Source organism: Bubalus bubalis, chromosome 21, assembly GCF_019923935.1.
Source record: "Bubalus bubalis isolate 160015118507 breed Murrah chromosome 21, NDDB_SH_1, whole genome shotgun sequence".
NCBI lineage: Eukaryota > Metazoa > Chordata > Mammalia > Artiodactyla > Bovidae > Bubalus > Bubalus bubalis.
Window position 1 is genome coordinate 21,424,310 of NC_059177.1, and position 21,036 is coordinate 21,445,345.

Below are 21,036 nucleotides of genomic sequence, written 5' to 3' on the forward strand. Positions count from 1 at the left end.
CCTGGCGTGCTGTGATTCATGGGGTCACAAAGAGTTGGACACGACTGAGTGACTGATCTGATCTGATTTGATGCTTAAGGGGGTAAGACTTGGTGCCTATTCTTTGAGCAAGTTATTTCATTTGAGTGACAGTTTATGCTCTCTTGTATGTAATATTAATAGCTAAGTCTATTATTGTTGTTGTTCAGTTGCTAAGTCATATCCAACTCTTTTTGATCCCATGGACTGCAGCATGCCGGGCTCTTCTGTCCTCCACTGTCTTCTGGAGTTTGCTCAAGTTTGTGTCTGTTGAATTGTTCAGTCGCTAAGTCTTGTCTGACTCCTTGCAACCCCATGGACTGCAGCACTCCAGGCTTCCCAGTCCTTCACTATCTCCTGGAGTTTGTTCAAACTCATATCTATTGAGTCTGTGATGCTATCCAATCATCTCATCCTCTGCCGCCTCCTCCTCCTGCCCTCAGTCTTTCCTAGCATCAGGGTCTTTTCCAATGGGTCAGCTTTTCCTATCAGGTGGCCAACCTTTGGAGCTTCAGCTTTAGCATTAGTCCTTCCAGTGAGTATTCAGGGTTGATTTCCTTTAGGATTGACTTGTTTGATCTCCTTGCTGTCCAAGGGACTCTCAAGAGTCTTCTGCAGAACCACAATTGGGAAGCATAAGTTTTTCAGGGCTCAACCTTCTTTATGGTCCAACTCTCATATCCATACATGACTACTGGAAAAACCATAGTTTTGACTAGATGAACCTCTGTTGGCAAAGCCATGTCTGTGCTTTTTAATACATTGTCTAGGTTGGTCATAGCTTTTCTTCCAAGGAGCGAGTGTCTTTTAATTTCATGGCTGCAGTCACCATCTGCAGGGACTTTGGAGCCCCAAAAAATAAAGTCTGTCATTGTTTCCATTTTTTCCCCACCTATTTGCCATGAGGTGATGGGACTGGATGGCATGACCTTCGATTTTTGAATGTTGAGTTTTAAGCCAGCTTTTTCACTCTCCTCTTTCACCCTTTGGAGAAGGCAATGGCAACCCACTCCAGTACTCTTGCCTGGAAGAGTCCATGGGGTTGCTAGGAGTCGGACACGACTGAGCGACTTCACTTTCACTTTTCACTTTCATGCATTGGAGAAGGAAATGGCAACCCACTCCAATGTTCTTGCCTGGAGAATCCCAGGGACGGGGGAGCCTGGTGGGCTGCCGTCTATGGGGTCACACAGAGTTGGACTCAACAGAAGAGACTTAGCAGCAGCAGCTTTCACCTTTATCAAGAGACTCTTTAGTTCCTCTTCACTTTCTGCCATTCGAGTAGAATCATCTGCATATCTGGGGTTATTGATATTTTCCCCAGGAATCTTGATTCCAGCTTCTTACATGAGTCATCCAGCCCAGCATCTTACATGATGTACTCTGCATATAAGTTAAATAAGCAGTGTGACAATAAACAGCCTTGTCTTACTCCTTTCCCAATGTTGAACCAGTCCATTGTTCCATGTCCGACTCTAACTGTTGCTTCTTGTCCTGAATTCAAATTTCTCAGGAGGCAGGTAAGGTGGTCTGGTATTTCCAGCACTTTAAGAATTTCCACAGTTTGTTGTGATCCACAGAGTCAAAGGCTTTAGTTTAGTCAATGAGGCAGAAGCAGATGTTTTTCTAGAATTCCCTTGCTTTTTCTGTGATCAACTGGATGTTGGCAATTTGATCTCTGGTTTCTCTGCCTTGTCTAAATCCAGCTTGTACATCTGGAAGTTCTTGTTTCAGGTATTGCTGAGGCCTGGCTGGAAGGATTTTGAACATTACCTTGCTAGTGAAATGAGTGCAATTGTACAGTAGTTTGAACATTCTTTAACATTGCCCTAAAAAGTGACTTTTTCCAGGCCTGTGGCCACTGCTGAGTTTTTCAAATTTGCTGACATATTGCATGCAGCACTTTAACAGCATCATCTTTTAGGATTTGAAATAACTCAGCTGGAATTCCATCTCCTCCACTAGTTTTGTTCATAGTGATGCTTCCTACGGCCCACTTGACTTCACATTCCAGGATGTCTGACTCTAGGTGAGTGATCACACTGTCGTGATTATCTGGATCATTAAGACCTTTTTTGTATTGTTCTTCTATGCCACCTCTTCTTAATCTCCTCTGCTTCTGTTAGGTTCCTGCCATTTCTGTCCTTTATTGTACCCATCTTTGCATGAAATATTTCCTTGGTATCTCCACTTTTCTCCGGGAGATCTCTAGTCTTTCCCATTCTATGGTTTTCCTCTATTTCTTTGTATTGTGCACTTAAGTCTTTCTTATCTCTACTTGCTATTCTCTGAAACTGTGCATTCAGATGGGTATATCGTTCCTTTTCTCCTTTGCCTTTAGCTTCTCTTCTTTTCTCAGCTATTTGTAAGGCCTCCTCAGACAACCAGTTTGCCTATTGAGTGAGTGATGCTATCTAACCATCTCATCTTCTGCCACCCCTATCTCTTTTTTGCCTTCAATCATTCCCAGCAGCAGGGTCTTTTCCAATGAGTTTGTCCTTCCCATCAGATGGCTAAACTTTGGAGCTTCAGCATCAGTCCTTCCAATGAATATTCAGAGTTGACTTCCTTTAGAATTGACTAGTTTGATCTCTTTACAATCCAGGGGACTCTCAAGAGTCCTCTAGCACCAGAATTTGGAAGCATCAGTTCTTCGGTGCTCAGCCTGCATTCTTCATCATCCAACTCACATCCATGCTTGATTATTAGAAAAACCATAGCTTTGACTATTTGGACTTCTGTTGGCAAAATAATGTTAAATCTATACTTTTTTTTTCCTTTTTCTTTTTTGATTATAATTGCTTTACAATATTGTGTTAGTTTTTTCTGTACAACAAAGTGAATCAGCCATATGTATACCCATATCCCCTCCCACACCCCCCACAACCCAACTTTCTACTCCTCTAGGTTACCAATGATTATGGAGCTGAGCTCCCTGTGCTATACAGCAGGTTCCCACTAGCTAGCTATTTTACACAGGGAAGTGTATATATGTCAGTGCTCCTCTCTCAATCTGTCGCACCCTCCCCTTCTCTCCCTGCCTTATGTCCACATGTCCATCTCTTCATCTGTGTCTCTATTCCTGCCCTGCAAATAGGTTCATCAGTACCATTTTTCTAGATTCCATGTATATGCGTTAATATATGTCTTTCTCTTCCTGACTTAGTTCACTCTGTATGACAGACTCTAGGTCTATCCACATCACTACAGATGACCTAATTCTATTTCTTTTTTTGACTGAATAATATTCCATTGTATAAATGCACCGCATCTTCTTTATCCATTCATCTGTCACCGAACATTGTCTAAGATGATTCAGGCCACAGAATTTCAGAAAGACTACTCCATGAACTATTAATATCAGGAAAGTTTTCCTGAAAGAGATTAAGATCAGTTCTTTCTCTCCTTCCACATGTGGCTTATAATTGGCCGGGAATCAGAGAACTGGATTGCTCATGCTTACAAAAGAACAATGAGCAGGGCTAATGGGATGTAGGAACTTTGTGCAGACTCTCCCGGAAAGTGTTTAACGTGTCACTGGGGGAGCTTTGAGGGTGTAAGGTGTCTGTGTGTGTTCCCCACCATGATCATTTTTCCCCTGGAACTTTCTGTTTCCTGATTTAGTAGCTAGAATTAGATTTGAATGAAAAAGTGGTGGTTTTGGAGGGTTCCTTGCAGCTTGTGAACCTGGGGAAAGGCCTTGTAGATGATAACCTGGCCAGGGACACCATATGAAAATGTCATCCCTCTCAGTGTGCATGAGATTGACATAGAGGGGAATTCAAGATACCTCAGGGAAAGGCAAAATGCCTCCGGTTTTGATAGGAATGGTGATAGGGGAATGTAGTGACCTCTCACGTTTGTCACGATGATGAGATTCTTCTGCCTCTGAACACGTTCTCCACAGGCTCCCCTGAAGCCTTTCCAGCCTTGTGGCATCTCCCAGTTCCTGTCTTAGATCTCTTCTTTCCCATAATTACCTAAAAGCACAGTCATACATTCCTGACTGTTCATTTCTAGTAATAATCTCCTCCTTTGCAAGAGCCCCTCATGGTCAGAGTCCAGTCTCCTGCTTCCAACACACATGCTTGCCTCAAATATCCCTCTAACGTCCAAGGTACAACTCTAAATTCTAGGAATTCTCTGACCTTTTGCTCTGGTCCCAGAGAGAACACTGTGTTTTTCGATGCCCAGGTCATTCTTTCAAATAATTACATTCTCTGCCACCCCGGGCAGATGGCTATACTGCCAAAACCATTCTTTTAGACTGGGAATTTCTAGAAATGAAAGTTTCTTTCAGGGATCTCAGCAAATCTACAATATCCAGGTGTCTGCTAAATTCTACCTCTGTTGAATCACTTTGTTTGCTTAGTGAGCAATTCTTTTGATTTGTCTGATCTAAGTATAGCTGAAAACCTATGACAACTTGCTATGGACAGTATGTCTTCCTGTCTCTCACTTAATAAATATCAGAGCTTTAACTTCGTGCTGGTACTGAAATGCTCTCTTCTTCCTTTGAGAAAAGCGACTTGTTGCTCTTCTAATACACTTCTATATGTGACTTGCTATCACATTTGTACTTCTTAAGACTTATCTTCATTTTCCAGTATTTCTAAGCTGATCATAGATTGCTGCCCTCTAAAAAGTCATCTGAATAGAAACAACATTCCACCCCCAACTTGACAAAGATAGAAACTTTAAAAAATAATATAGGGAGATGTACACACACACACACACACACACACACACACATATACATATATTTAACTTTTAAAGAAATGTTCACAACTGGGAGTTTTGATAATAGTAATCTTTGACGTTGACATATTGTTTTATTTAATAGTTGTTTTCACAAATTTTGTATTGCAGGTGGACTAGCTTAGTAGTTAAAAAGTTAGTTCACATCTTGACATGGTGTGGTCTGGGTGTCGAACTTCTCTAAGCCTCAGTCTCATCTCTGGACCTATCTCATACTGTCATTGAGAGGATTTGATGGAACAATGCTTAGAACACATGAAAAGGGTCTGCTGCTGCTGCTAAGTTGCATCAGTCGTGTCTGACTCTGTGCCACCCCATAGACGGCAGCCCACCTGGCTCCTCTGTCCCTGGGATTCTCCAGGCAAGAATACCGGAGTGGGTTGCCGTTTCCTTCTCCAATGCATGAAAGTGAAAAGTGAAAGGGAAGTCGCTCAGTCGTGCCCGACTCTTCGCGACCCCATGGACTGCAGCCCACCAGGCTCCTCCGTCCATGGGATTTTCCAGGCAAGAGTACTGGAGTGGGGGGCCATTGCCTTCTCCGGATTTGAGCTCTGCTGCTGCTGCTGCTGCTAAGTCGCTTCAGTCATGTCCGACTCTGTGTGACCCCATAGACGGCTGCCCACCAGGCTGCCCCGTCCCTGGGATTCTCCAGGCAAGAATACTGGAGTGGGTTGCCATTTCCTTCTCCTAGATCATGGGAAATGTTCAATTCATGTTACTTATTATCTGATTACCAAACTCTTGTGAAAAAAAAGTAGGGTGTGGGGCTTCCCTGGTGGCTTAGTGGTAGAGAATCTACCTGCCAATGCAGGAGACACAGGTTCGATCCCTGACTGGGAAGAGCCCATATGCCACGGAGCAACTAAGCTGTGAGCCACAACAACTGAGCCTGTGCTCTGTAGCCCAGGAGCCACAACTACTGAAACTTGGGTGCCCTAGAGCACATGCTCTGCAACAAGAGAAGCCACCACAGTGAGAAGCCTGCTCATCACAACTAGAGAAAAGCCCACGCAGCAACAAAGACCCAGCAAAGCCAAAAATAAATTAATTAATTTAGTTAAATAAATAAAGTAGAAGCTACCCCCCAAAAATGAGTTAAAATAAGAAGTAGGGCATGGAGGTTTATCTTCATTTTACTGAAGAGGAAAATGGTGCTCAGAGAGATTAGCTAAAACGACAGGCAATTCTTTAGTTTTTAAACCGAGTTTCAATTGCAGTCTTAATGCCAGAACTGGAAACGGGCCATTAGGTGAGTTCACTGGGACCTGTCTGTGGGGTGGAGCCAACACACGGGGAACCTGAAATACCCACTGAACCGCTGTTGTGGGGTTAAGAGAACCCCTGCAGATCTGACCCTGTCAGATGTCTGCAGAGTCACAGAGCTAATGACCCACGTTCAACTTACGCCAAATGTTAGGAAGGCAGATTCAAATCATTCTTCACTCTTTTGGGGGCAGCAGGGTTGAGGATTGAGGGGAGATGAGAGGAATAAGTTATATTAGTTTCAGTAAGCTTCTCATTTCTAAATGAAACTTACTTGCCTGAGAATTTCTGTGAATGTGTAGCTAGTTTCAAAACTCAGCTGCCTTGGTTAATGTGGCTTTGCAAAAGGGGCACATAGAGGCTTGGAACCAGCCATGGGTTGCTGACTGGCCCTTGCCTTATTTGGGCAGCTGTGTTCATCCAGCGACTTTATGTGAGACAGGGCTCCTCTTTTTAAGCTACTTGAAAAGTAATGAATCTCCTGAGCTTGTGACAAAGATGCATTCTGTGATTTCTTCTTAGCAGTTTCCTTTCTTTTACAAGATTAAAGTTACCTCCTCACAGCACTCTTTAACCATTCTTGGGTAAGTAACCCAATTTTCTTTTTCCTAAAATATAGTTTTAAAAACAAATTCATTTCTTTTAAAATGAACTGAAATGTTAAGATATTTTGGCTAGGAACAGTCTCACCCCTCATTCTATTGTGCTTCTTGCAAAAATACTTTTGGTCTGCTCAGCTTTAAGAGAGATAAACTATGTCAGTGAAGAATTCCCAAGAAGTAATTCAAGGGTAATAATTCACATTGTTAAAGATATTTTGTTCCCTGTTAGTGGTAACTTTAACTTATAGAAGTGACATGTTACTAGTCAGTGAACCAGCAAAATCTCTGAAATTACCTTTTCAAAAAGACAATTTAAAGGGCAAACATTGGATATGTACCAAAATTTTGGTAATGCAGATATTCAAAATCATATCTTTGAATTATAATGAAAACATAGTTTAGAATAAGAAGCTGGAAAAACTAGGTTTAGAGGTCAGACCATAGATAGAAAAATATTTAATATAGGCATAATAATCTGCAAAGAATATATAGATAATTTCTACTGAATATTTTATTTTTACTTCTAACAATTTCCAAAGAACTATAAAATGCCATAGAAATATAACAGCTCTTCTCTGATTGATATATGTCCTCGGGCATATTTTTGCAATAATAGAAATGTTAGTTTTGCTGTTCACACAAAAACCTCAATTTGGCTAATTAAATCTTAGGCACAGTAGGATTCCTACCAGAATTACAGTGAGAAACTGCACACACTGCTTCCTGTCCTGAGCATTTGAGTGTTGCTAGGCAACAGTTAAAAAGGTGCCACATTCTTTTGGTGTGGCATTCCCAGGTATTTTTTTTTTTTTTTTTTAAAGATACCAGGTAAGCTGAGCTGAGAAGCTAGAAATCCATTAGAAATAAAAGATACTGAATGACTGTGGTTTGTGTGCCTGTGTGCATGTGATGTGGATGGAGAAATTTAAGTTATTAGTCTTCATCCACAACTTGCTACACAGCATAGAACACAAATTTTCTTTAAAAGATGTGGTTGCCAGAACCAGATTAAATACATAATGTCTCAGCTTTGCCATGAATATCCTACTTGTTTCAACTGTAAGCAGTAAATCAATTTTTTTTAAGAGGTGAGAGGTTTACAAAACAGCCATAATAGTAGATTATTCATACTGCCCTCTCCCCAGTTTTACTCCAAAAAACCTGGGAAAGAAGGAGAATAAACTAGAGCCTCCAAACCAAGACATTTGGAAGAAAAGTGAATTAACTTTCATTGGTGTTGGAAATAGAAATAACTTTTTAAAGTTAAAGCTCCTGGAGTTAGTTTTCTATCAAGCTTTTATCCTTAGGGTGAAATTCAGATGCAGAGTTAGAAGCTGAGTAAGGCGGAGTTGTGTTTTCCAAACACATGCCTGTCCAACAGTGTGACGATGGCGTTCCTCCATCAACAGGTGGGGCCTCTCTGGCCCATTTCCTGGAATATGGATGGGTCAATGGCAGGGCAGAAGGGGTATCACCTGACTTTGAAAGCCAGGTCTTACAAAATGACAAAGCTCCTGTTGGGATTCCTTTCTTGGAAGTTTCTCTTGAGATCCTAAGACACACCTGTGAGAGTACCAGTGAGCCTGAAGCCGCCTTGCTGGAGAGACCACATGTAAAGTTCCATAGCGATAGTGCAGCTGTTCAAGCCTTCTTCCCACACCAACCTCCAGACACAGAGAACTAGCTTTCAAATCATCCCTAGCTGATGCTGAGTGAAGCAGAGGCAACTGTAGCTACTGAGCCCTGCCCAAATTGCAAAGTACTGAGCAAAGCAGTGTTACTTTAAAAAAAAAATTAATTTTATCTATTTGGCTGTGCTGGGTCTTAGTTGCCGGATCTTAAGTTGTGGCATGTGAACTCTTATTTGTGGCATGTAGGATCTAGTTCCCTCACCAGGGATTGAATCCAGGCCCCCTGCATTGGGAGCACAGAGTCTGAACCACTGGACCACCAGGGAAGTTCCCCAAAGTAGTGTTATCTTATGGTACTAAGTTTTCTGGTGGTCTGCAATGCATCATTAGAGAACCAGAACATTAGGACTTGGAGAAAACTTTCTTAGAGTTAAATGCTAAGTAAAAGTTAATATACGTATAGCAGGGTTGGTTGACCAGCTAATTAATAAACTGTAATTTACAGTGTTAGTATCTGGTTTGAAGCAGAAAACCATTTTGTTTTGGTAAAGAGCTGTTGACAAACATACAAGTGTTTGGTTGACCAGTTTCCCTGAAATCTTAAGCCTAACCATGAGTCTAATGTGCTGATTTCTTAAATATGATAATTAAGTGACTAGAGTAAGGCAAAGGATGGAGGGGTCTTTTAGTTGTCTGCTTCTCATGATTTTCTGGGTAAGGTAAGAGAGAGAGTTCAGCCTGGTAGGTCTTCTGCTCCATGTGATTTTGTGGGGGTCACTCAGTTGCCTTCAGCTTGTGGCTGGATTGGGTTGGAATGTCCAAGAAGGCCTCACTCACATGTCTGCTGCTCTTCCACATGGCCTTGCCACTGTGTGCTGCGTCTCGTCACTCAGTCATGTAACCCCAGCTTCTCGAATGCATGAAGGCTACCTTCCCAGAGCGGGAAGCAGAAGCTGCCAGACCTCTTAGAGCTTGAGCTTGGAAGCCCAAGCATGACATGTCCACTGTGTCTTACTGGTTAAATGAAGTCAGCAACCAAGTCAAGGGAAAAACGACTCTACCTGTGGACAAATGGTGTGTTGTGCACATACAGGGTGGGAAAATAATGTTGGCCGTTTTAGAGACAAACAGGAAGAGTAATGGGCTCCAAAGAGGGAGAGAGTGGCTCTGATCCTAGTTCTGCCAACTAGCTAGCTGTGTGTGGTTTTGGCCAAGTCACCTGTTAATGCTTAACCTGTTGGCTCACATGCCAGATAAGGAGAATGAGCTCCAAGATCCAGTCTAGTTCCAGAAATTGGCCTCTAATCAGGATAGAACTTACAGTAGCCTAGAAGGTGAGGGTGGAAGGGTATATAAACAGAAACACGACTAGTGAATTATCCGATTGTTCTCTTCTGGGCTGTTGTTCAGTTCAGTCGCTCAGTCGTGTCCGACCCTTTGCGACCCCATGAATCGCAGCACGCCAGGCCTTCCTGTCCATCACCAACTCCCGGAGTTTACCCAAACTCATGTCCGTTGAGTCGGTGATGCCATCCAGCCATCTCATCCTCTGTTGTCCCCTTCTCCTCCTGCCCCCAATCCCTCCCAGCATCAGGGTCTTTTCCAGTGAGTCAACTCTTCACATGAGGTAGCCAAAGTATTGGAGTTTCAGCTTTAGCATGAGTCATTCCAATGAACACCCAAGACTAATCTCCTTTAGGTTGGACTGGTTGGATCTCCCTGCAGTCCAAGGGACTCTCAAGAGTGTTCTCCAACACCACAGTTCAAAAGCATCAATTCTTCAGTGTTCAGCTAGCCTGTGCTTAATCTTGAGCTCTGCACAGGCTAACTAGACTGTGACATCCCCCTATTAATCATCCTAGAATCTCAGCTTTCGAGACTTATTCTTCTACCTTCAGTACTTGGCTCCTGTTACAACCTACCTTCCCCTTCCACCTCTTCCTCCTTTTCAGCCTCACAGGGTGGAAAAGGAAAATGCTCTTCAGTTTTACAGTGAATTTTTTATTTTTCATAGGAAGTAGGAAGCATTAAGGCTCTGAAAGGAATTGGGATAGGGATCTTGGAACTAGGATTCGACAAAATAATGTATCCAATGGAATACCTCTCTCAGAATACCTCTCTGTGTTGAACAGTCTGTACCTATTGAAGAGGAGACTCTCTGCACCACCCCAGAGTGAACTAAAACAAGTTTTTTGTGTGTGTGTTTTTGAAAACCTTCAACCATGGGCTTTATACTTCAGAAATATACAATTCCTTCAGCAAGTAGTCTCAGAAACTTAAGATTTTAGGAGAACTACAGGTTGCCAGAAGGACCCCCCAAACTAGATCTTTGATCCTTATTTGGGAGGTTCAGGATGGATACGATGTATGGTGGGTACACAGGGTCTTTACCTTGAGGATCTCATCATTCAGGAAGTTACTGAGTGCCTTCCAATTTGCAGACCTAATTAGACACAGCAGCTGAGGCCTTCCTGGCTGTGGAAGTCCTTCCTTCCTGCTGCAGGAATTTCCAGAACAGCATCCAGATACAGGCAGAGTCCTGCATACCTTACGTAGTTACTCCTTCCCCATAGTCTTTGATTTTTCAAGTTCGGGGTAGGGTGCAGACACTAAAACAATGTGCGCTTAGGTCTGCTGATCCTAGATGATCTGTGTGGCACTCAACTCTCACCCCTCCCTACATCTTTTCTACCTAATTGCCAGAACTCTCAGACTCCTCAAATGACAAAATAGTAATGTTTTCTTGGTCACCTCAAGCAGTGTAAGATCCTCATGCTCAAGAATGCAGCTTATCATTACTATCAGAATCATCTGTGAGATCTGCCACCCAGTGCAATTTTTTTTTTTTTTTTTTTTTGTCTTCATTCTTTCTCTAAGCTCTTCCTGTTATCTCCACTAACCAGGATCTTCTTATCCTTGTTTCCTTAATAGGCCACCCTGTCTCCCCCCACAACCTATTCCAGTGCTTCCATTCTGTCAAAACTTTAGTTTCAGCCATATAAATCCAAATGTAGGAAAGACATTCTTTCAACTCTTAAGAAGAAAGATGTGCTTAAAAATCAATCCATGGACAGTCATTGAATTCTAAAAGATTTGAGGGGGAGATTGTGGCAAAGAGGAACCAGAAAATTAAGACCTGAAAGCAGTAACGTGTTTTGTTATTTGTTCAATTCTCAGTGTTCCTTAATCCTTTTGCCATTCTAGATTAACAAGAAAATAAAATTTGGGGATACAGCCATTTCCCCATAGTATTTGCACTCAGGTATCCACCACTTCATGGGAAATAAATGGGGAAACAGTGTCAGACTTTATTTTTCTGGGCTCCAAAATCACTGCAGATGGTAACTGCAGCCATGAAATTAAAAGACGCTTACTCCTTGGAAGGAAAGTTATGACCAACCTAGATAGCATATTCAAAAACAGAGACATTACTTTGCCCATAAAGGTTCGTCTAGTCAAGGCTATGGTTTTTCCTGTGGTCATGTATGGATGTGAGAGTTGGACTGTGAAGAAGGCTGAGCGCCGAAGAATTGATGCTTTTGAACTGTGGTGTTGGAGAAGACTCTTGAGAGTCCCTTGGACTGCAAGGAGATCCAACCAGTCCATTCTAAAGGAGATCAGCCCTGGGAGTTCTTTGGAAGGAATGATGCTAAAGCTGAAACTCCAGTCCTTTGGCCACCTCATGCGAAGAGTTGACTCATTGGAAAAGACTCTGATGCTGGGAGGGATTGGGGGCAGGAGGAGAAGGGGATGACAGAGGATGAGATGGCTGGATGGCATCTCTGACTCGATGGACGTGAGTCTGAGTGAACTCTGGGGGTTGGTGATGGACAGGGAGGCCTGGTGTGCTGCGATTCCTGGGGTCGCAAAGAGTCGGACACGACTGAGCAACTGATCTGATCTGATCTGATTTGATCAATTGTCTCAGTTCAGTTCAGTCGCTCAGTCGTGTCTGACTCTTTGCGACCCCATGAATCGCAGCACGCCAGGCCTTCCTGTCCATCACTAACTCCCGGAGTTCACCCAAACTCACATGCATCGAGTTGGTGATGCCATCCAGTCATCTCATCCTCTGTCGTCCCCTTCTCCTCCTGCCCACAATGCCTCTCAGCATCAGGGTCTTTTCCAATGAGTCAACTCTTTGCATGAGGTGGCCAAAGTATTGGAGTTTTAGCCTCAGCATCAGTCCTTCCAATGGACGCTCAGGACTGGTCTCCTTTAGGATGGACTAGTTGGATCTCTTTGCAGTCCAAGGGACTCTCAAGAGTCTTCTCCAACACCACAGTTCAAAAGCATCAATTCTTCAGCGCTCAGCCTTCTTCACAGTCCAACTCTCACATCCATACATGACCACTGGAAGAACCATAGCCTTGACTAGATGGACCTTTGTTGGAAAAGTAATATCTGCTTTTGAATATGGTATCTAGGTTGGTCATAATTTTCCTTCCAAGGAGTAAGCGTCTTTTAATTTCATGGCTACCGGATCGCATAATCAAGCACAACTCTCTGCTGCTAAATATGGGGGACATATGTTTCCCTAAGTCCTGTATCAGGAATGCTCCATCTTACTGAAGTCCATGTTAACAAACACGAAAAGCTAGTTCTCAGCAGACATGTGCTTAACTGAGGGACCCATGGCATTGTTGTTGTTGTTCTATTGCTCAGTCGTGTCTGATATAAAAATATACAAAACTGATAGATATAAGGCACATATTTCAGGTTTTGAGTATAATACCACGGTCTTCATACAGCCTTATACTTCCCTTCATAAAACCATACACAAGAAAACTGCACAAGAATACCTGTGATATTACATTAATAGAAGAAGTTAAAGCATCACTTGAGTTGTAAGCGTGCCCTGGACTAGCCTCTAAGGCAGGAGGGTGGCCAGGTGGGTGCCCTCAGACAGAGGAGAGCATCTCAAAGAGCCTGCCACTCCCACTGGAAGACAGCTGGCCCCCAGTGTGAGTGTTCTGCTCTGAAGGAACCGTTGAGGTTTGTGGTGATATGAAGGAGTTAGTGGAGGTTCCAGAGATTAGCATGTAGACATTAAATGGGCAAATTTGGAGCATTTCTTTCTGACTTCATTCTAACAGTCCCCAAGTGTGCAGACCGTGACACTCACTTCCTTCCTTTTCCGAGGAAACGCCCCCTCCTCCATCCAGGCCTGCCTGGACACTCCTCACCTCCACCCACCCCCCCCCCCCCCCCCACCCCCCCACCCCCACATAGCATGTAGCAAAGCAGTAAGGACGGCAGGGGTGGGAGGTGCACGCAGACCCTGGATCCCCTGCTCCCTCAGGAGGCGTGGCACAGAGGGGGCGTGGCGAGGCGAGGCCCCGCCTTGCCATTGGCTGCAGCCTGCCCAGGTGGAGGTCCACGTGAGCAGCCGGCCCAGGGCCCAAGGGCGGGTCGTGCAGGCGCACCGCCGAGGTGGGGTGAGGGCGGAGGTGGCAAAGGGGTGACCGCGAAGGAGGGAGTGCCTGGGAACAGGCAACATGTGCCTGGCGCAATGCCCTGCAGCTGGCGGCGGGTGGGGCCTCCGCTTTCCTCTGTCAGCCAAGGCTGCTGACGGGAAAAACCATCAGGGAGGGAGCGCTCCCGCCCAGATTCCCTCCACCCTGAAAGTCTTCGGGATTTCAGGGCCGAATAAACCAAGCAGAAGCTCAGGGCCATTTTATAGACCCACGTTGAGATTTTCAGATTGGCTTTCGAGGCTCCTGTCTGCCAACTACCCGCTCTGTGACTGCAGGCGTCGCTTAACCTGGCCTGTTTCCCCACTCTTTGAGAGGCTTGTGGCCTGCGAGTAGCCACGAAGAAAAGAGTTCACGTCCTAATCACTACCTGCCTAGTGAGTATTCAGAGCGCCCAAATCACTCCCTTGCCCTCAGGGAGCAAGTGCCCTCGCTGAGCAAGATGAAAGTTACATGGTGGGTTAGTGCCAGGGCCTCTGTGTGAGCTTGGACTTCAGTTTCCTCGTAAGCGCACAGAATATGCTTCGAAGGTAACAAGAAGGAAGTGTGGAGCCACGTTCATAACACGAGTCCCAGGTGTGGGGAGTGCAAAGGGCGTCTAGGTGAAGTTCATTTCTGTGTAGCCCTGATGGGGCCGGGATGGAGAGGGGGAGGGGGTGGTGGTGGTGCAAACAGGCCAGGCGAGCCAGGTTGCATACCTGCAGATAGAGGTCGATTAACACTCTCTCCGCTAGCCAGGGAGAAGGGATACACTTACTAATTCATTACGCACACTTCTGGTTATCCCTGCCTTGAAAGTCTTTCTGGATGTGATTTTCCCGATCTCTAGCTGGTAGTGTTTTTGGAAACCACTGGTTCTGCATTGATGCTTACCCTTAGTCTTATTGCGATGATGATGGTGATGAAGCAAATGTGGTTGATCTGTATTTGAAGCCGTTATGAGTGTACTGGATTAATTCGGAGTAAAATTGTCAGTACTCAGCAGGAAAGCTGATAAAACCAGATGTTCAACAGTTACTGGGGCTTCATGTTGAAAGCTTGAAAAATATTCATGTTCTGTGCTGTATTACCTTCTTGGTCTCAGTAATGCCCCTTCCTCCATCGTCCCTAGGGTGGTCCTTAAAAGCTTTTCTGAATTTTTTTGGGACATTTTGACCTTAATCTCACCTTTTCCTACCAGTAACTACTTTAAGATCCTGTTGCTGCTGCAAGAGTTGAGGGAAAATCCGTTTGTAATATTATTTAGAGGAGGATGACCACACCCTGACTTCTGCTGAGTTGTTGAGTAAATCAAACTACTGTTCTTTCTGGAAAAAACCTGCAGCTCAAACTGGGATTAGGGATGAAGAAACCCAGCTGGATTTTGCCCCCGAGTGCCTGTGGCAGTTTCTGTTTGTGGTGTGTTTATCATAAAACCTGCCTTGTGAGAATGTGACTAGCTTTTTGTAAGCCTACCAGTGGCTACACATGATCTCTGATGCTTTGCTAAAATACATACAAATAACTGATGGATCCTAACCCCCTTAAATGACTGACAAATGTTTGCGAAAGTCAATGGCTTGCTTAGATAGTGGCTCTTTGTTGGAAAAAGTGACCATTTGGTTGATATTATCTATGATTTGATCATTTAAAAATATACTATTGAAAGTATGTGATAGAGTCCAGAGTTTGACTTTTTCATTTATTTTCATCTTTTTGTTTCAACATTTTAAGCAGTTGTTGGAGAATTTACTTGCTGATGGTACAGTTTCTTGAATTTGGCTTCAACAAGCTAGTTAGTTGTCCTTGGTCTCATTTTTCCAGTTCAACATATATTATTTAACTGAGAGTACAGTATGAAGTGCAACAATCATAAGAAATAGTCATTGAAAATGTACCATTTCCATTCAATATTTATGTTTATCATTTATATCCATTTTATTTCACCATTTTGGATACTGAGGAATAATACAGTGTTTATGTTCTTTCATCTTAGTTTTATGACTTGTTTCCTCTATTTTTCTTAAGAGAAAAAAGTCTTTCTGAAAAGTGAAGCCTTTTAATTGTAGAAATCCTGACTATTTATAATGGTGCATTGAGAAACAGTAGTGTCCTTTAACATTTTTGTTGTTTTTTTCTTTGTTTCAAATGAAATGATCAACTCTTGCAATGTTAGTGTGGCCCTTAGGCAAAGCCATTTATTTCTTACTTTAATAAAGGGGTCAAGAATTTTAATTGAATGCATAGCAAGTACTTCAGAATGTGCTCATAAAATTGATATTGGATGACAAGGGTTGTAGACTTCAGAAAAGGAACAGTAAATTTGTGTCTACCCTGTGCTTTATTAAAATAAAAGTTAAAAATATAGGGAATTAGTAGTAGTAGAAAGCACTGATGGATAAAAGTAAGCCCTTAGACTTTGAGCAACATGGGTTAATTAATGATACATATATGTATATGATATTTATATGTGTATGTACTATTGTGTGATTTACAGAATGCTTTCACTTTATCTCCTCTCATCATTTCTTCTATATCATTTTGATATAGGTCTTGCTTAATATCATTTTGATATAGGTCTTGCTTAATATCATTTTGATATAGGTCTTATTTAATATCATTTTGATATAGGTCTTGCTTAATATCATTTTGATATAGGTCTTGCTTAATTTCATTTTGATATAGATCTTGCTTAATATTTTGATATAAGTCTTGCTAAAGCCATTGAAGATAAGAAAAAATTTCAAAAAAAGAAAAAAGTCAGAGAAGGCAAAAGGAAATTGCCCAGGGTCTACTGAGTCCACGTCCTATAATACACAGTATAAAAAGACATGGTGGCAAGGGATATTTTTGATTGAGCCAATTGTCAGTGCAGTCAGTATAGCTGAATTACACCTCTTCCTGTGTGATTGACTCCTCTGTTCTGATTTGTGCCTGTTTCTATTATTAAAATAAAGATTTCTGAATTTAACAGTAACAGGAATAGAGCGGTGAAAAAGATGTAAAGCAGCCCCAGCTCTCATGGGAGTTACAATTTAGATGGAGTAGTAGAGAGCTAAATAACTGCAATGTGGTAAGGGATAAACAGCACCCAGCCCAGCTTAGAGTGTCATGGAAAGATTCTCAGGAAAAGGATACCTTAGATGAGGTCTGAAGGTTAAGTAAAAGTCAAGTGAAGGCAGGAGGAGATGGACATTCTCAGTAAAGGAGCAGCATGTGAGAAGAGGATGCAACGAGTGCATTGTTCTAGTACCTGGAGAATACGGTGTTCATCATTATAGATGTACGGGTGTGTTGGGGGCAGTGGCTTTGGTGAAGGGAGAAAATGTGAAAGATGAGGATAGATAAGGAAGAAGGAATCAAAGGACTTTGAATCTGTGGGTCAGGATTTTGGAAAGTAGGGTAGGAGAATGCTGGGCACTTCAAGAGTGTAAGTAGGAGGAACAACCATTAAGAGACCATTGCTGAAGTCCAGGTAAGACATGGTGGTTTTCAGTATCTGCAAAGGGTACTGACATTGCAGATAAACAGGATGGAAAAGGGGAAATAATTGAAGAAATATGAGTAGAATGTTTTTCTTTAAAAAATGGTTTGTTATTCTAGAACATAATTGGTAAAAACTCAAGTTGCATGTTGCAGACCTTGAATCTTGAGAGAGATTTTTTTATTGCATTTTTAAATTTTATTTTTTAATTGAAGGATCATTGCTTTACAGAATTTTGTTGTTTTCTGTCAAACCTCTACATGAATTGGCCAGAGATATACATATATCCTCTTCCTTTTGAAATTCCCTCCCATCTCCCTCCCCATCCCACCCCTCTAGGTTGATACAGAGCCCCTGTTTGAGTTTCCTGAGCCATACAGCAAATTCCCGTTGGCTATCTATTTTATATATGGTAATGTAAGTTTTCTTGTTACTCTTTCCATACATCTCACCCTCTCCTCCCCTCGCCCCATGTCCATAAGTCTATTCTCTATGTCTGTTTCTCCACTGCTGCTAAGTTGCTTCAGTCGTGTCTGACTCTATGCGACCCCAGAGATGGCAGCCCACCAGGCTCCTCCATCCATGGAATTTTCCAGGCAAGAGTACTGGAGTGGGTTGCCACTGCCTTCTCCAGTTTCTCCACTGCTGCCCTGTAAATAAATTCTTCAGTACCATTCTTCTAGATTCCATATATATGTGTTAGAATATGGTATTTATCTTTCTCTTTCTGACTGACTTCACTTTGTATAATAGGCTCTAGATTCATCCACCTCATTAGAACTGACTCAAATGCGTTCCTTTTTTATGGTTGAATAATATTCCATTGTGCATATTTACCACAACTTCTTTATCCATTCATCTGTCGATGAACATCTAGGTTGCTTCCATGTTCTTGCTATTGTAAATAGTGCTGCAATGAACAATGGAATACATATCTTTTTAAATTTTGGTTTCAGGGTATATGCCTAGGAGTGGGATTGCTGGGTCATATGGTGGTTTTATTCCTAGTTTTTTAAGAAATCTTCATACAGTCTTCCATAGTGGCTGTATCAATTTACATTTCCGCCAACAGCAGACCTTGAATCTTTAACATGAAAGTTTGTTGATTTATAAAATTATATTACTTTCAGTTACACAGCATAGTGATTCAATATTTTTAAAGATTATACTCCATTCCCTGTGCTGTATAATATATCCTTCTAGCTATTTTATTTTTTATTGGAGTATGATTGCTTTACAATGCAGTGTTAGTTTCTGCTCTACAACAAAGTGAATGAGCTGTGTGTATATATATCCCTTCCCTCTTGGACTGCCTTCCCCCTCCCCTCCATTCTATACCTGTCTCATCCCACCTGGCTAGGTCACCATGGAGCCCTGAGCTGAACTCCCTGGGCTGTACTGCAGGGTCCCACTAGCTATTTGTTTTACGCTTCAGAGTGTATGTATGTCAGTCCTAACCTCCCAGTTCATCCCACCCTCCCCGCCCCATGCCGTGTCCACACATCCATTCTCTACCTCTGTGTCTCTGTTCCTGCCCTGGAACTAGGTCCATCTGTACCATTTTTCTAGATTCCACATGTGTTAATATGTGATTAATTAGTTTTGTTTTTCTCCTTCTGACTTACTTCACTTTGTATAAGTCTCTAGATCTATCCACATCTCCACAAATCACCCAGTTTTGTTTCTTTTTATGGCTGAGTAATATTTCACTGTATATATGTGCCACATATTCATCTGTTGATGGACACAGGTTGCTTCCGTGTCCTAGCTGTTGTCAGTTGTGCTGCAGTGAACATTGGGGCACATGTGTCTTTTTGAATTAGAGTTTTCTCAGGCTATATAGCTCAGTTGGTGAAGAATATGCCTGCAATGTATGAGACCCTGGTTCAATTCCTGGGTCAGGAGGATCTGCTGGAGAAGGGATAGGCTACCCCCTCCAGTATTCTTGGGCTTCCCTTGTGGCTCAGTTGGTAAATAATTTGTCTGCAATGAGGGAGACCTGGGTTCGATCCCTGGGTTGGGAAGATCCCCTGGAGAAGGGAATGGCTACCCAACCCACTCAAGTATTCTGGCCTGGAGAATTCCGTGGACTGTATAGTCCATGGGGTCACAAAAAGTTGGACACAAGTGCGTGACTTTCACTTTCACTTCTGGGTGAGGGCTGGGTCATTAGTAGCTTTATATGCCCGGTAGTGGGATGGCTGGGTCATTAGTAGTTCTATATTTTTTAATTTTTTAAGGCACCTCCATATTGTTCTCCATAGTGGTTGTATCAATTTACATTCCAACCTACAGTGCAAGTGGGTTCCCTTTTCTCCACACTCTTTCCAGCATTTATTGTTTGTAGATTTTTTGATTATGGCCATTCTGCATAGCATGAGATGATACCTCATTGTATTTTTATTTTTTATTTTTTCTCATTGTAATTTTGATTTGCATTTCTCTAATACTTAACCCCAGGTGGGTGAGTTTGGTTCCGGGGCTTGTGCAGACTTCATGGTGGGAGGCACTGGTGACTGCCCATTGGTGAATGAAGCTGGATTTTGTCACTCTGGTGGGCAGGGCTGTGTCAAGGGGCATGTCTCAAGGTGGCTGTGGGTTCAGGATGACTTGAGGCAGCCTGTCTGTTGATGAGTGGGGCTGTGTTTCCACCCTGTTGGTTGTTTGGTCTGAGGTGTCCCAGCACTGGAGCCTGCAGGCTATTGAGTGGGGCCAGGTCTTGGTGCCAAGACAGGACTTCCAGGAAAGCTCCCTCCAGAAGTATTCCGTAGGGCCCTGTACCGCTGGTGTTCTTGCCCCTGCAGTGGGCTGTAGCTGACCCCTGCCTTGCTGGGATACTCTCCAAGTCCTGCAGGTACATCTGGCCTGGACTCCTGGGGCATGCATGCTCAGTTGCAGTCGTGTCCGACTCTTTGCAGCCCCACAGGCTGTAACCCGCCAGGCTCCTCTGTCCATTGAATTTTCCGGATAAGAAAACTGGAGTGGGTTTTCATTCCTCTTCCAGGGGATCTTCCCTACCCAGGGATTGAACCCATGTCTCCTAAGTCTCCTGCATTGCAGGCAGATTCTTTACCACTGAGCCACCAGGGAAGCCCTGGGGAGTCACTGCTTTACCCTGGTTCCCACTGTATGTGAAACCGTGTGTGCACCTTTCAAGAGTGGAGTCTCTATTTCCCCTAATTCTGTGGAGCTCCTACACTCAAGCCCTGCTGGCCTTCAAAGCCAAATGGGGGCTCTGCCTCCTGATACCAGACCCCCAGACTGGGGAGCCTGCTGTGGGGCTCAGAACTTTCACTCCTGCAGGAGACCCTCTGCAATATAATTATTATCCAGTTTGTGGCTCGCTCACACAGTAGGTGAGCTTCCCAGGTGGCACTAATGGTAAGAGCCTGCCTGCCGGTGCAGGTAGATGTAACTGATGCAGGTTTGATACCTGGGTCAGAAAGATCCCCTGGAGGAGGGCATGGCAGCCCACTCCAGTATTCTTGCCTGGAGAATCCCATGGATGGAGGAGCCTGGCAGGCTGCAGACTGTAGGGTTGCACAGAGCTGGATGCGACTGAAGGGGCTTAGCACACACACATAGGTAGGTAGGGATTAGCTAGTATTGTGAAGATGCCCCTCCTGTTGTCTTATTGTGGCTTCTTCTTTGTCTTTGAATGTAGAATGTCCTTTATTGGTAGGTTGCAGTGTTTTTTTTTTGTTGATAGTTGTTCAGCAGTTAGTTGTGATTTTCATGTTTTCCTGGGAGGAGGTAAGTTCAAGTCCTTCTGCTCCTCCATCTTGTCTGCAGTCCCGCTGTTATCTCAGTCTCTCTTGCTTTTATTA

At 43.3% G+C, this 21,036-nt stretch overlaps 1 long non-coding RNA gene across 1 annotated transcript in view; it reads left to right on the forward strand.

Annotated features, from left to right (window-relative positions):
* The first annotated feature begins 13,699 nt into the window (after positions 1–13,699).
* LOC112581280 overlaps positions 13,700–21,036 on the forward strand; it is a 33,035-nt gene continuing 25,698 nt past the window's right edge. Inside the window, exon 1 of the long non-coding RNA XR_006547527.1 lies at positions 13,700–14,123. This is a non-coding gene — a long non-coding RNA (uncharacterized LOC112581280). The remainder of the gene's footprint in view (positions 14,124–21,036) is intronic.